This window comes from Coenobita brevimanus, chromosome 2 (genome assembly GCF_032717465.1).
Source record: "Coenobita brevimanus isolate Jiangsu-jjx chromosome 2, ASM3271746v2, whole genome shotgun sequence".
Taxonomy (NCBI): domain Eukaryota; kingdom Metazoa; phylum Arthropoda; class Malacostraca; order Decapoda; family Coenobitidae; genus Coenobita; species Coenobita brevimanus.
In genome coordinates, this window is record NC_136955.1 from 44362655 (window position 1) to 44377654 (window position 15000).

Genomic DNA, 15000 nt, shown 5'->3' on the forward strand with positions numbered 1-15000 from the left:
GCTTCTTCCCCGCTAAAACTTTGTCCTTTCTCAGCCCTACATTTTTTTCCCTCGCAAATATTCACTCTCCTCTTCTCTTCCTCTTCCACCTCCTTCCTTCTTCTTCCTCCTCCTCCTCCTCTTCCTCCTTCTTCTCCTCCTCTTCTTCCTCATTCCTTCTTCCTCCCCCCCTCTCCTCCTCCTTCCTTTTATTATCCTTTATTTCTCTCCTACGTTGCTCAAGTCTCTGTTCCGTCCTTCATTCTTCTTCTTTCTTCCCTTTCTCCCTTCCCACTTTCTTTTCATCCTTCCTTCCTCAGTCCTCCTCTTCCTCCTTCCTCCTCTTATTCCTCTTCCTCCTTCCTCCTTTTCCCCCCTCTTCCTCCTTCCTCCTTTTCCCCCCTCTTCCTCCTTCCTCCTCTTATTCCTCTTCCTCTTCCCACCTTCTCCTCTGTTTAACACCATGCCTCTCCCCTGCTAACACTTTGCATTTTCTCGGCCCTATATTTTTTCCCTCCCAGGCATCCTCTCTCTCTCTCTCTCTCTCTCTCTCTCTCTCTCTCTCTCTCTCTCTCTCTTCTTTTTCTTTTCCTCCTCCTCCCTCCACGCCATCACCAGGTGGCTACCAACACTCTTACCTTCCCAGTCACATCTCTCCTCGACTCTCATCCCTTCCCTCCCCTTTCCTTCCTCTTCTTCCCTTTTTCCAATACCGGTAGTCTCTCCTTTACACTTTTTCTCCTTCCCCTCCCCTTCCTTCTCCTAATTCCTTCCTTGCCTTCCTCCCATTCTCGTCCTCCTTCTCCTCTATTTCCGTTTTTTCTAAATTTCATCTTATCCCTCCTCATTCAAAATATTTATTCCTCTCACCTGCAGCCTCCACTTTCCTCCAGCTTCTCGTTTTCCACTTCCTCCTTCTCCTTGAAGAAATAAAAAATTTTAGCCTAGCGAAACGCAGGCTAAGAGGTGACCTTACTGAAGTTTTTAAAATCATGAAGGGATACGACAGCTTAGACATCAGTAAATATTTTGAGACAGACCGGTCGAGTCAAACCAGGAGTAATGGCTGCAAAATTATGGGAAAACGCTTCCAATCCCATGAAGCAAAATACTTCTTACTGAACAGTCACGAATAGGCTGTTTGGAGCAGACTGGACGCAGGTGCCGTGTACAGTATTTCAGTTAAGACATTTAAAAACAAATTAGACAAAGTATTTCCACGAGAATCCTCAGTTGACTGTTTCTGTCCGAGTATCTCACTTTTACCAGCTACGCATAAGTTCAGTCCCTTCCTGTCTTCAAGGCACCTCATAAACTTAACATACCCGTACACAGCCTCGCATCACATCATTATATACGGTATTTATCAGTTTATTAAATGCAAATAAAGTTGTATAAGCACAGACTAGGATCTGCACAGATACCTGTGAGTTAACGGTCACTACTCTTACTTTCGACCTGTGATGGGCTGTGGATCACTGAGAGTCCCTGTTAGTCAAGTGACCACCATCGGGATTTTTTTTAATGCACCAAGGGTCACTGCTTCAGCAGGTCACTTGTGTGCTTGTCCTGCATGGGAAAGTTCCTTGTCACAGTAGAGTGAACGGAGCTGGGGCCTGATTGACTGCTGCCTACCTTAAAAGCGCCAGGCAAGGCTGCTGCGCCACCCCTGAACATCCACACTGTCCATTTTCCACACTGTGTCTACAGACGTCCCATTAACTTAACGTACCCGCACATAATGTCATGCCTTAGTTATTCATTTATTTGAATATTCATTTCACTTTATTACTTTCTTTTTCAGGTTATCCAAACTGGTAGCTTATAGATAAAATATTACAGTATGTAATTTTTCCTTTTCAGTCTTTCCTCTGAAATTTCCATGTCAGTTTTTTCATGCTGCATGGTGGTCCTTCTCACTTTTTCCTGCCAGTTTTAACTGCAGGGTTTGGAGGCGGGGGGAGCCTTCTTGCTTAACTATTCTTATCCTTCAGCATGTAGAGTTAGATCTGGTAGTCATAGTCTACTCTGTAACAAGCAGCCTCGAAGGGACCATAAGGTGTGTTGCTGTATGCTTTCCCTTGTATTCCTTAGTATTCCTTCCCTCCTTCCTCTCCTCTCCCTCTTCTTCCTCTCCTCTCCCTCTTCTTCCTCGTCCTCCATCACCACCCCGCCATCACCGGGTGGCAACCAACACTTTTGCCTTCCCTCCAAGACTCTCTCCTCAGCCTTCCTCCCTTCCCTTCCCCCTTCTTCCCTCCTCCTCTTCCTCCTCCTGCTGTTTCCTCCTCACGATTTTGCCTCCTTTTCCTCCTTCTCCTTCTTGTCTTCCTTTTAAGCTTTCTCCTCCTCCTCCTCCTGCTCCTCCTCCTCCTCCTTCTCCTTCTCCTCCTCCTCCTCCTCCTCCTCCTCCTCCTCCTCCTCCTCCTCCTCCTCCTCCTCCTCCTCCTCCTCCCAATCTCTCCTTCCATCACCATCTCATTTCCTACTTATTTCCATTATCTGCCTCCTTCTTTTCTCTGCTTTCCCCTGCTTTTCTCGTCATTCTGTCCCTGCTTTCAGCCCTCTCTCTCTCTCTCTCTCTCTCTCTCTCTCTATCTATCTACTCATCCTCATTCATTACACTTTTTTCCTCCTACTTCTCCCCTTCTCCCTTCTCCTCCTCCTCCTTCTTTTCCTCCTTCTCCCTCTCCCCCTACTCCTCTCTTCCTTTTTACTCTTTCCCCCTCCTCCTCCTCCTCCTCCACGCCATCACCAGGTGGATACGACCTCTCTGCCTTCGTGTCGTCTGAAGTCTTATAGATGTCCTCTCTCTCTCTCTCTCTCTCTCTCTCCCAACTTTTTTCCCTCTTCTGTTCATGATTCTCTTTCAGCATCATCATCATCAACTCTCTCCCTTCCTCTTCACTCTCTTTCTTTTGCTCCTCATTCATTATCTCTCTCCATCTCTCCCTGCACTCCTCCTCCCACCCACTATGCCATCTCCTCTGGGCACGACCACTCTTGCCTTGTGGTCGTATCTCTCTCTCTCTCTCTCTCTTTCTTTCTTCGTACTGCAGACCTCAAGGCGATAAAAAAAAAAAATACACACTAGGAAGGACGTAAGGCACACACACACACACACACACACACACACACACACACACACACACACACACACACACACACACACACACACACACACTGCCGCATCTTCCCCTCGCTGGCTTTTATTACACTCTCCTTGTAACATGCAATTCATTTCTCTCTCTCTCTCTCTCTCCGCTTGGATTTTAGTGCAGTTGTTCCTCTGGCCCCAAGCGGCCTTGCTCTTAGTCCCGCATCCTAACACCTTTCCCATAGCGATTTATTTTCGGATATGGGAGGTTAATATAAGTTTGTGTGATATTTATGCAGAGTATGGTGGTATATGAACGATTTAAGTAACACTGAGGAGCAGAGGAAGGAGTAAATGAACAAAATAAATCGCCTAGGAACAGGTGTTAGGGAGCTTCCTTACCCGACTGGAATTCCAGCCACAGACTCTTATTTTCGTCTGTTAAAGAAGCTCCCTAACACCTGTTCCTTAGCGATTTACTTCTGCATAGCTCGTTAATAATCACTCTTGTGTTGTGGTGTCTTTTAAATGAAGATATAAACAGTATACAATGGGGTTGCGAGAGGTGGTAAACAAAATAAATCGCCACGGGTAATGTGTTTGGGGATTTACTTAAACTACAAGAATACCAGCCCTAGATCTAATGCCCTTCTTCTCCCCATCACCTCTTCCTCAGCGATTTATTTTTGGTTTCGGCTGGATGATCTACTGACTATTGTGATAATGGAAAGACAAGTAACCAAAGAGGACGGGAAGGTGTCATAAGCAGAGTAAATCGCTTAGGAAATGGTGTTAGGGAGCTTAGGAGTTGGCATAAAAATAATGAGCATAAAGAATAGCTGAGAATATAAGAGAGTAATTTATAAAGCAAGTAGCACATAAGAGACGCTGATTTTCCTAACGTCAGGACTAATTGCTCTCGGTCATGCTTGCCTTCGGGCCTTTGAATCCGTAGCACCTGTACAATAGCGATTTATTTTAGATGTTGTATTTCCGTATCGTCCTCTGTGCTGGTAAGACAATTTACGTCCATATTATAATAATGCAAATATACCAAAGAATGTTCAGACGAAATATGCAAAATAAATCGCTTAGGAGGAGGTGCAAAGAGTAGTAGTAGTAGTAGTAGTATGTTATTAGTATTAGTAGTAGTAGTAGTACGTTAGTAGTAGTATTAGTAGTAGTAGTAGTAGTAGTTGTTGTTGTTGTTGTTTTTTATTTATCTGAAATATAAACTTTGTGGACTGCAGGCTGAAATTGCCCTCATCCTAGAGTTTACCATCCTCTTTTCGGAGATAGGGAGGGAGATGGAGGACGTTTGTGTGACCCGGCAGAGGGGGCACTCATTTACATCGGTGCCACGACGTGAAGGCGTTCCTCTCAGGCACCACTTTAATATTAAAGCGATATAATACGTAAGGAAGTATTAAGGTGTAATACGCAGACTGAATCGCAATGGGAGGGGAGCTACGAATTATCCAGATATACGTAAAACAATGCTCTAATCATCTTAATGCAACCCGGCTCCACACTACCGATTTATTACCTCATATAAATCTACGGTTCCATCCTGCCAGGTTTCACTATTAAAATGCACAGTGAGTGAGTGTGTGTGTGTGTGTGAGAGAGAGAGAGAGAGAGTCAGCGAAGGATGGAAGGGATGAGTGAGTGAAACTTTGTGAGTGAATGAGTAGGTGAGTCAGTGAAGTATGGAGGGGGAGAATGACTGAATGAGTGAGTGAGAGAATGGTAATGAACGAATGAGTGAGCGAGTGAATCGGTGTGAGTAAAACAGTTAGTGAATGAGTGAGTGAGTGAATGAGTGAGTGAGTGAGTGAGACTGTTAGTGAATGAGTACGTGAATCAGTGTGTGAGTGTGAGTGAATGTGAATGAATAAATGAGTAAAAGAATAATTGAAGGAGTGAATAACTGAATGACTGTGGGCGCCAGTGAGTGAGTGAAAGTACAAAGGAGTACAGTGGAAAGCAAACAGCAACATTCCTATTGGTCCTTTCACGGCTGTTTGCTATAGGGAAGATTATAACTAACAAAATTATTCTATCAGTTAAAGGCAAGGATAGTAAAGCAGGAAGGTTCTCCCCTCACCCACCAAACCCTCCAGCTGAAGACGGCAGGAAATAGTGAGAAGGACCACCATGCAGCATAGGAAACCTGTCATGGAAATTTTATAGGAAAGAGGGAAAGGAAATCTTATTCCACATTATCTGCCTGAAAATGAAAGTAACATTAAGTCAATGGTATTTATTAACGTTATTTTGCGGTTGTATCCTCCAGGCTCTGAAAAAAGGGAAATAAGTTTATATACTACAGAAGTGTATTATTCAGCAGTAAACATATTATGCTGGGGATAGAAGACATACTTATCCAAGCGATTTATAAAGGTTGGTAGTGTATTACAGGTTACTACACTGGAAGGCAATTTGTTCCATATATTTACAACTCTATTAAAGAAGAAATGCTTAGCTTCATGTGACTGGAATCGTTTGCCAATTATTTTATGTCCATTGCCTCTAGTTTAATTCGAGCTATCAACTGTGAAGTATTTATTTGTAGCCATGTTATTATGTCCTTTGAATATTATAAATACGAGTTAAATCGCCTCCTAACCTGCGTTTAGATAAGGTAAAGAGATTCAAGGCTTCTAAATACTCCTCGTATGGATTATTTCTCAATCTAGGTATCATTTTGGTCACCCTTCGTTGCATTCTCTCAAGTTTCTCTGCCTTTTTTGTAATAAGGCACCAGAACTGGACAGCATACTCTAAGTGTGGACGAACTAGAGAATTATACAAGGTGAGGATGATATTTTTTGAGTGAATGAGTTAGTGAAGAAATGAGTGAGTGAAAATACAGATACGCACACGTTAAGGTCACACTCTGGATTTGGTTACCCCTGTGTGTGTGTGTGTGTGTGTGTGTGTGTGTGTGTGTGTGTGTGTGTTAGAAGTAAATCGCCCAAGAAATGGTGTTACGAAAGACTCCAAAGCGCATGAGAGAGAGAGAGAAAGAGAGAGAGAGGGGGGGAGAGAGAGAGAGAGAGAGACGAAGGGAGGAAGGAAGAAGGTTGAAAAAATAGAAAAGGAAGAAAGAACATGGAAGGAGAGAGAGAGAGAGAGAGAGAGAGAGAGAATGAACTTAGACGTGAGTATCAAGGAACGCACTTTATACTGAAATTACAAGCCATGTGAAGGTACAGCTGAGGGGCAGAGGAGGAGGAGGAGGAGAAGGAGGAAGAGGAGGAGGAGGAGGAGGAGGAACAGGAGGAGGAGGAGCAGGAGGAGGAGGAGGTGGAGAGTGAGAGGAGGCGAGGGATTTGAGAAGAGTGAGAGAAGGAGAGGAATTTGAGGAGACGGAAGAGGAGAGAGAGAGAAGGAAAGAAATTTGAGGAGAGTGAAGAGAAGAGGAGAGGATGGAGAAGGATTTGAGGAGGAGAAGAGAGAGGAGAGGAGCGTAAGAGGAAGAGACGAATTTGAGGAGGAGAAGAGAGAGGAGAGGAGAGGGTGAGAGGAATGCAGGGAAAAGTGAAGAGAAGAGGAGAGGATGGGGAAGCAATCTGGGGATAGTGGAGAGGAGAGTGTGTGGCGTATGAGAGGAAGGCGAACGACATTTGAGATGAGAGGGGAGAGAAAGAGAGAGACGATCATATGAGGAGAGGGAAGAACAGAGTGAAAATCAGAAGAGAAGAGTGAAGAACAGAATGAAAAGGAGAGGATGGAGGAAGCAAAGTGGAGAGGAGAGGAGGTAGGAGTGAGGAAAGGAAGTGAGAGTGGAGAAAAGTGGAGGAAAGAAGAGGTAGAGGAAGAGGAGAGGAAGGAGCGAAGGCAGGAGAGAGGAAAGAGAGAGGTGGAGAGGAGAGGATTGGAGTGTAGAGAGAGAGAGAGAGAGAGAGAGATTATGCATGGAGGGAGAGAGTGGAGAGAGATGACAGGGAGACTGAAGGGTGTTGAAACGAGAGAGAGAGAGAGAGAGAGAGAGAGAGAGAGAGAGAGAGAGAGAGAGGTTATGCATGGAGTAAGGGAGAGAATGGAGAGAGATGACAGGGAGAGTGAAGGGTGTTGAGAGAGAGAGAGAGAGAGAGAGATCATACTTTCTGACCTTGGTTCTAATTATGATCTGTTATGGACGCTTCGTTAACACCTCTTCCTTAGCGATTTGTTTCTGGATATGGGTGACTAGTATCCATTTGTGCGAAGTTTATGCAGAGTATGGCGATATTGGCAGGATCTATGTAACATAAGAGGATAGTAAAGTGTAATAAACAAAATAATTCGCTTAGGGAAAAGTGTTAAGGAGCTCTCTTTACCGTCTTCTCTAAACCAGAGCTCTTGCCTGACCCTCAACCCTTCCATCAAGTTTGGTCGAAATCGTATCAAAACAGTTTCGCCGTTTAAGAAACTCCTTAACACCTCTTCTTAAGCGATTTATTTTGCTTATTACGTCTTACTGTCCTCTTGTGCGTTATGTAATTATAAATATGTGCACAAACAGACTCATTCCTTTCAATATACTCTCCATCCCCCTCCCCCTCTCTCTCTCTCACACACACACACACACACACACACACACACACACACACACACACACACACACACACACACACACACTTCACCTTCCCTTCACGGAAACGTAAACAGTTTTATGTAAATTCTCTCTCTCTCTCTCTCTCTCTCTCTCTCTCTCTCTCTCTCTCTCTCTCTCTCTCTCTCTCTCTCTCTCTCGGCTATTACTCCACCTAAATCACTAATCCTACTCAAACCTCTAGAACAAACTCTAGCTTTATCTCTTGCTCTAACTCTAGCTCTAACTCGAAGTCTATCTCTGGCTCTATCTCTAACTCTATCTCTAACTCTAGTTCTGTCCCTAGATTTAATTAACTTAAGGTTACACTTTAGCTCTGTATGATTCTAACTCTACATCTAAATCTAGCTCTAACTTGTTGTTGTTGTTGTTGTTATAGTTCTTGATTTATCTGAAACGTAACCCCTGTGAACTGCAGGCTGAAACTACCCTCATCCTGGAGTTGACCATCCTTTTTCGGGAGGTAGAGAGGGAGATGAAGGACGATGGTGTAACCCGGCAGAGGGGTCACTCCATAACATCGATGCCACCACGTGAAGGCATTCCACTCAGGCACTAGGATAATAGTAAAGCGATATAATACGAAAAACCACTCAGGACTTTTTAGTGAGAGAAGAGGAAGAGGAGGAGATGAAGAAAACCTAAAATCTGCGGAAATGTGTCCTTTCAGGAGAAATTGAGCAAAAAAGACAGAATAAAGATCTGTTCATTTAAAGATGGCTGGACATGGGTTTAAAATATTGTAAGTTCAAGTGTGACATTAATATTGTGTTACTGTGTTTAAAGGAGTCCAAATGTTTATTGTGTTTTAGATGATGATGATGAAAAGATTGGAGGTCCAAGTGTCACATATTAATAGGTTGCTGATGTTAATGGTTGTTAAGTGGGATTGTAATGTAGGCAGCTTGTTTGTGAAGGAGAAACCACCTATTAGCAAGCCCCAAACTGGAGCACAGTTATATCACATTTGTAATATAAGTAGATATTTTACGGCCATACCACGTTGAGCACACCGCTTCCCGTCCGATCAGCGAAGTTAAGCAGCGTTGGGTCTGGTTAGTACTTGGATGGGTGACCGCCTGGGAACACCAGATGCTGTTGGCATAACGTTCTCCCTACGTGTCAAGTGGGGTTGGTGGAGGATTAGTACCCCTCCCTGTAAAACAATTAACTCTAAGCCCTTGGTCACCCCGTTTGGGATACATGGCGTCTGGCAATGAATGAATGAAAATACGAAAGGAAGTGTTAAGGTGTAATACTCAGACTGAATCGCAATGGGAGGGGAGCTACGAATTATCCAGAGATACGTAAAACAATGCTCTAATCATCTTAATGCAACCCAGCTCCACACAACTGATTTATGACACCATGTAAATCTACGGTTCCATCCTGCCAGGTTTCACTATTAAAATGCACAGTGTGTGTGTGTGTGTGTGTGTGTGTGTGTGTGTGTGTGTGTGTGTGTGTGTGTGTGTGTGTGTGTGAGAGAGAGAGAGAGAGTCAGCGATGGATGGAAGGGGTGAGTGAGTGAATGAATGAGTGTGTGAAACTGTTTGTGAGTGAATGAGTGAGTGAGTCAGTGAAGTATGGAGGGTGTGAGTGACTGAATGACTAAGAGAGTGAGGGAGTGTATGGGGATGAGTGAATGCGTGAGAGAGTGAGTGAAACTGTTTGTGAGTGAATGAGTGAGTGAATCAGCGAAGTATGGATGGGGAGAATGACTAAATGAGTGAGGTAGTGAATAGGGATGAGTGAATGAGTGAGCAATTGAATCACTGTGGGAGAGTGAGTGAATGAGTGAGCGCGTGAGTGAGTGAGTGAGTGAGTGAGTGAGACTGTTAGTGAATGAGTACGTGAATTAGTGTGTGAGAGGATGAGGGAGAATGAATGAGTAAGTGTGTAAATGAAGAATTGAAGGAGTGAATTACTAAATGACTAAGGGTGTCAGTGAGTGAGTGAAAGTACAAAGGAGTACAGTGGAAAGCAAACAGCAACATTCCTATTGGTCCTTTCACGGCTGTTTGGTATAGGGAAGTGTAGACTAACAAAACTATTCTATCAGTTAAAGACAAGGATAGTAAAGCAGAAAGGTTCTCCCCTCACCCACCAAACCCTCCAGCTGAAGACGGCAGGAAATAGTGAGAAGGACCATCATGCAGCATAGGAAACCTGTCATAGATATTTTATAGGAAAGAGGGAAAGGAAATCTTATTCCACATTATCTGCCTGAAAATGAAAGTAACATTAAGTCAATGGTATTTATTAACGTTATTTTGCGGTTGTATCCTCCAGGCTCTGAAAAAAGGGAAATAAGTTTATATACTACAGAAGTGTATTATTCAGCAGTAAACATATTATGCTGGGGATAGAAGACATACGTATCCAAGCGATTTATAAAGGTTGGTAGTGTATTACAGGTTACTACACTGGAAGGCAATTTGTTCCATATATTTACAACTCTGTTAAAGAAGAAATGCTTAGCTTCATGTGACTGGAATCGTTTGCCAATTGTTTTATGTCCATTGCCTCTAGTTTAATTCGAGCGATTAACTGTGAAGTATTTATTTGTAGCCATGTTATTATCCCCTTTGAATATTATAAATACGAGTTAAATCGCCTCCTAACCTGCGTTTAGATAGGGAAAAGAGATTCAGGGCTTCTAAATGCTTATCGTATGGATTATTTCTCAATCTAGGTATCATTTTGGTCACCCTTCGTTGCATTCTTTCAAGTTTCTCTGCCTTTTTTGTAATAAGGCACCAGAACTGGACAGCATACTCTAAGTGTGGACGAACTAGAGAATTATACAAGGTGAGGATGATACTTTTTGAGTGAATGAGTTAGTGAAGAAATGAGTGAGTGAAAATACAGATACGCACACGTTAAGGTCACACTCTGGATTTGGTTACCCCTGTGTGTGTGTGTGTGTGTGTGTGTGTGTGTGTGTGTGTTAGAAGTAAATCGCTAAAGAAATGGTGTTACGAAAGATTCCTAAGCGCATAAGAGAGAGAGAGAGAGAGAGAGAGAGAGAGAGAGAGAGAGAGAGAGACGAAGAAAGGAAGGAAGTAGGATGAAAAAATAGAAAGGAAGAAAAAACATGGAAGGAGAGAGAGAGAGAGAGAAAGAGAGACAGACAGACAGACAGACAGACAGACAGACAGACAGACAGAGAATGAACTTAGACGTGAGTATCAAGGAACGCACTTTATACTGAAATTACAAGCCATGTGAAGGTACAGCTGAGGGGCAGAGGAGGAGGAGGAGGAGGAGGAGGAGGAGAAGGAGGAGGAAGAGGAGAGTAAGAGGAGGAGAGGAACTTGAGGAGGAGGAAGAGGAGAGTGAGAGGAGGAGACGAATTTGTGGAGGAGAAGAGAGAGGAAAGGAGAGGAGGAGAGGATTTTGAGGAGAGTGAAGAGAAGAGGAGAGGATGGAGAAGGATTTGAGGAGGAGAGGAGAGAGTGAGAGGAATGCAAAGGAGAGTGAAGAGAAGAGGAGAGGAGAGGGTGAGAGGAATGCAGGGGAGAGTGAAGAGAAGAGGGGAGGTTGGAGAAGCAATCTGGGGAGAGTGGAGAGGAGAGTGTGTGGCGTATGAGAGGGAGGCGAACGACATTTGAGATGAGAGGGGAGAGAAAGAGAGAGACGATCATATGAGGAGAGGGAAGAACAGAGTGAAAATCAGAGGAGAAGAGTGAAGAACAGAATGAAAAGGAGAGGATGGAGGAAGAAGAGTGGAGGAAGCAGAGTGGAGAGGAGAGGAGGTGGGAGTGAGGAAAGGAAGTGAGAGAGAAGAAAAGTGGAGGAAAGAAGAGGTAGAGGAAGAGGAGAGGAAGGGGTGAGGATACGAAAGGGGAAAGAGAGGGAAAAGTGGAGAGGAGAGTGGAGATGGAGATGGAGAGAGAGAGAGAGAGAGGCTGAAAGCAGAGAGATTATGCATGGAGTAAAGAAGAGAATGGACGGAGGTGACAGGGAGAGTGAAGGGTGTTGGGAGAGAGAGAGAGAGAGAGAGAGAGAGAGAGAGAGGAGAGAGAGGCTGAAAGCAGAGAGATTATGCATGGAGTAAAGAAGAGAATGGACGGAGATGACAGGGAGAGTGAAGGGTGTTGGGAGAGAGAGAGAGAGAGAGAGAGAGAGAGAGAGGTTATGCATGGAGTAAGGGAGAGAATGGAGAGAGATGACAAGGAGAGTGAAGGGTGTTGGGAGAGAGAGAGAGAGAGAGATCAAATTTTATAACAAAGAAATACACATACGTCTGACCTTGGCTCTAATTATCATCAGTTAAGGAAGCTCCGTAACACCTCTTCCTTAGCGATTTAGTTCTGGATATGCGTGGCTAGTATCCATTTGTACCTAATTTATGCAGAGTATGGCGATATTGGAAGGATTTGTGTGACACAAGAGGCTAGTAAAGTGTGAAAAACAAAATAAATCACTTAGGGAAAGATGTTAGGGAGCTTTCTCGACCGACTTCTCAAAACCAAAGCTCTTGCCCGACCCTCAACCCTTCCATCAAGTTTGGTCGAAAACGATTCAAATCAGTCTCGTCGTTTAAGGAAGCTTCGTAGCACCTCTTCCTAAGCGATTTATTTTGCATATTACGCCTTATTGTTGTCGTCTGCGTTATCGAATTATTAATATATGTACGAACAGACTCATTCCTTTCACTATACTCTCTAACCCCCCCCCATCTGTCTCTCTCTCTCTCTCTCTCTCTCTCTCTCTCTCTCTCTCTCTCTCTCTCTCGGAAACGTAAACAACTTTATGTAAATCTCTCTCTCTCTCTCTCCTCGGAAACGTAAACAATTTTATGTAAATTTCTCTCTCTCTCTCTCTCTCTCTCTCTCTCTCTTTCTTTGCTGTTGTTGTTGCTGTTCTTGGTGTCCTTGTTACAGTTCTTGATTTATCTGAAATATAAACCCTGTGGACTGCAGGTTGAAACTGCCCTCATCCTACAGTTCACCATCGTCTTTCGGGAGATAGGGAGGGAGATGAAGGACGTTTCTAGATCCCGGCAGAGGGGGCACTCATTTACATCGGTGCCACCACGTGAAGGCATTCCTCTTAGTCTCCGCGTTAAGATTAAAAGTGTTATGATACGTAAGGGAGTGTTAAGGTGTAATACTCAAACTAAATCGGAATGGGAGAGGAGCTACGAATTATTCAGATATACGTAAACAATGCCCTAAACATCTTAACGCAACCCAGCTCCACACTATTGATTTATGACATATAAATCTAGGGTTCCGTCCTGCCAGGTTTCACTATTAAAATGGACAGTGAATGAGTGTGTGTGAGTGAGTCAGTGAAGGATGGAAGGGGTGAATGAATGAGTGAGTAGTTGGCATGACAATAATCAGCATAAACAATAGCTGAGAATATAAAGAAGTTATTTATAAAGGAATCCGTAACACCTGTATTATAGCGATTAATTCCAGACATTACATTTTTGTATCGTCCTCTGTGTTAGTAAGTCAAATTGTGTCTATATTAAAACAACGAAAATAACATACCAAAGAATGTTCAAACGAAATTTGCAGAATAAGTCGCTGAGGATGAGGTGTTAAGAGTAATAGTAGTAGTAGTACCGGTAGTAGAAGTATCAGTAGTAGTAGTACCAGTAGTAGTAGTAGTAGTAGTAGTTGTTGTTGTTGTTGTTGTTATAGTTCTAGATTCATCTGAAACATAAACCCTGTGTACTGGAGGCTCAAACTGTCGTCATCCTGGAGTTCACCATCCTCTTTCGGGATATAGGGAGGGAGATGAAGGACGTTTGTGTGACCCGGCAGATGGGGCAGTCATTTACATCGGTGCCACCACATGAAGGCGTTCCTCTTAGTGTCCGCGTTAGTATTAAAGTGTTATGATACGTAAGGGAGTGTTAAGGTGTAATACTCAGACTGAATCGCAATGGGAGGGGAGCTACGAATTATTCAGATATACGTAAAACAATGCCCTAATCATCTTAATGCAACCCAGCTCCACACTACTGATTTATGACCTCATATAAATCTACGGTTCCATCATGCCAGGTTTCACTATTAAAATGCACAGTGAGTGTGTGTGTGTGTGTGTGTGTGTGTGTGTGTGAGAGAGAGAGAGAGAGAGTCAGCGATGGATGGAAGGGGTGAGTGAGTGAGTGAATGAGTGTGTGAAACTGTTTGTGAGTGAATGAGTGAGTGAGTCAGTGAAGTATGGAGGGTGTGAGTGACTAAATGACTAAGAGAGTGAGGGAGTGTATGGGGATGAGTGAATGAATGAGGGAGTGAGTGAAACTGTTTGTGAGTGAATGAGTGAGTGAATCAGCGATGTATGGATGGGGAGAATGACTAAATGAGTGAGGTAGTGAATGGGGATGAGTGAATGAGTGAGCAATTGAATCACTGTGGGAGAGTGAGTGAATGAGTGAGCGCGTGAGTAACTGAATGAGTGAGTGAGTGAGTGAGACTGTTAGTGAATGAGTACGTGAATCAGTGTGTGAGAGTATGAGGGAGAATGAATAAGTAAGTGAGTAAATGAAGAACTGAAGGAGTGAATTACTAAATGACTAAGGGTGTCAGTGAGTGAGTGAAAGTACAAAGGAGTACAGTGGAAAGCAAACAGCAACATTCCTATTGGTCCTTTCACGGCTGTTTGGTATAGAGAAGTGTAGACTAACAAAACTATTCTATCAGTTAAAGACAAGGATAGAAAAGCAGGAAGGTTCTCCCCTCACCCACCAAACCCTCCAGCTGAAGACGGCAGGAAATAGTGAGAAGGACCACCATGCAGCATAGGAAACCTGTCATGGAAATTTTATAGGAAAGAGGGAAAGGAAATCTTATTCCACATTATCTGCCTGAAAATGAAAGTAACATTAAGTCAATGGTATTTATTAACGTTATTTTGCGGTTGTATCCTCCAGGCTCTGAAAAAAGGGAAATAAGTTTATATACTACAGAAGTGTGTTATTCAGGAGTAAACATATTAAGCTGGGGATAGAAGACAGATACTTATTCAAGCGATTTATAAAGGTTAGTAGTGTATTACAGGTTACTACACTGGAAGGCAATTTGTTCCATATATTTACAACTCTATTAAAGAAGAAATGCTTAGCTTCATGTGACTGGAATCGTTTACAATTATTTTATGTCCATTGCTTCTAGTTTAATTCGAGCGATTAACTGTGAAGTATTTATTGGTAGCCATGTTATTATATCCTTTGAATATTTCGAATACAAGGGTTAAATCTCCTCCTAACCTGCGTTTAGATAGGGAAAAGAGATTCAGGGCTTCTAAATGCTTATCGTATGGATTATTTCTCAATCTAGGTATCATTTTGGTCACCCTT

At 43.2% G+C, this 15000-nt stretch overlaps 1 protein-coding gene and 1 non-coding gene across 2 annotated transcripts in view; one reads left to right on the forward strand and one right to left on the reverse strand.

The window, feature by feature from the left end:
* GABA-B-R2 (gamma-aminobutyric acid type B receptor subunit 2) overlaps positions 1 to 15000 on the reverse strand; it is a 506646-nt gene that overhangs the window by 401726 nt on the left and 89920 nt on the right. The gene's annotated exons all lie outside the window — the stretch shown is intronic.
* LOC145392662 (5S ribosomal RNA) lies at positions 8662 to 8780 on the forward strand. The gene has a single exon (XR_013896056.1). It is a non-coding gene; the product is annotated as a 5S ribosomal RNA (ribosomal RNA).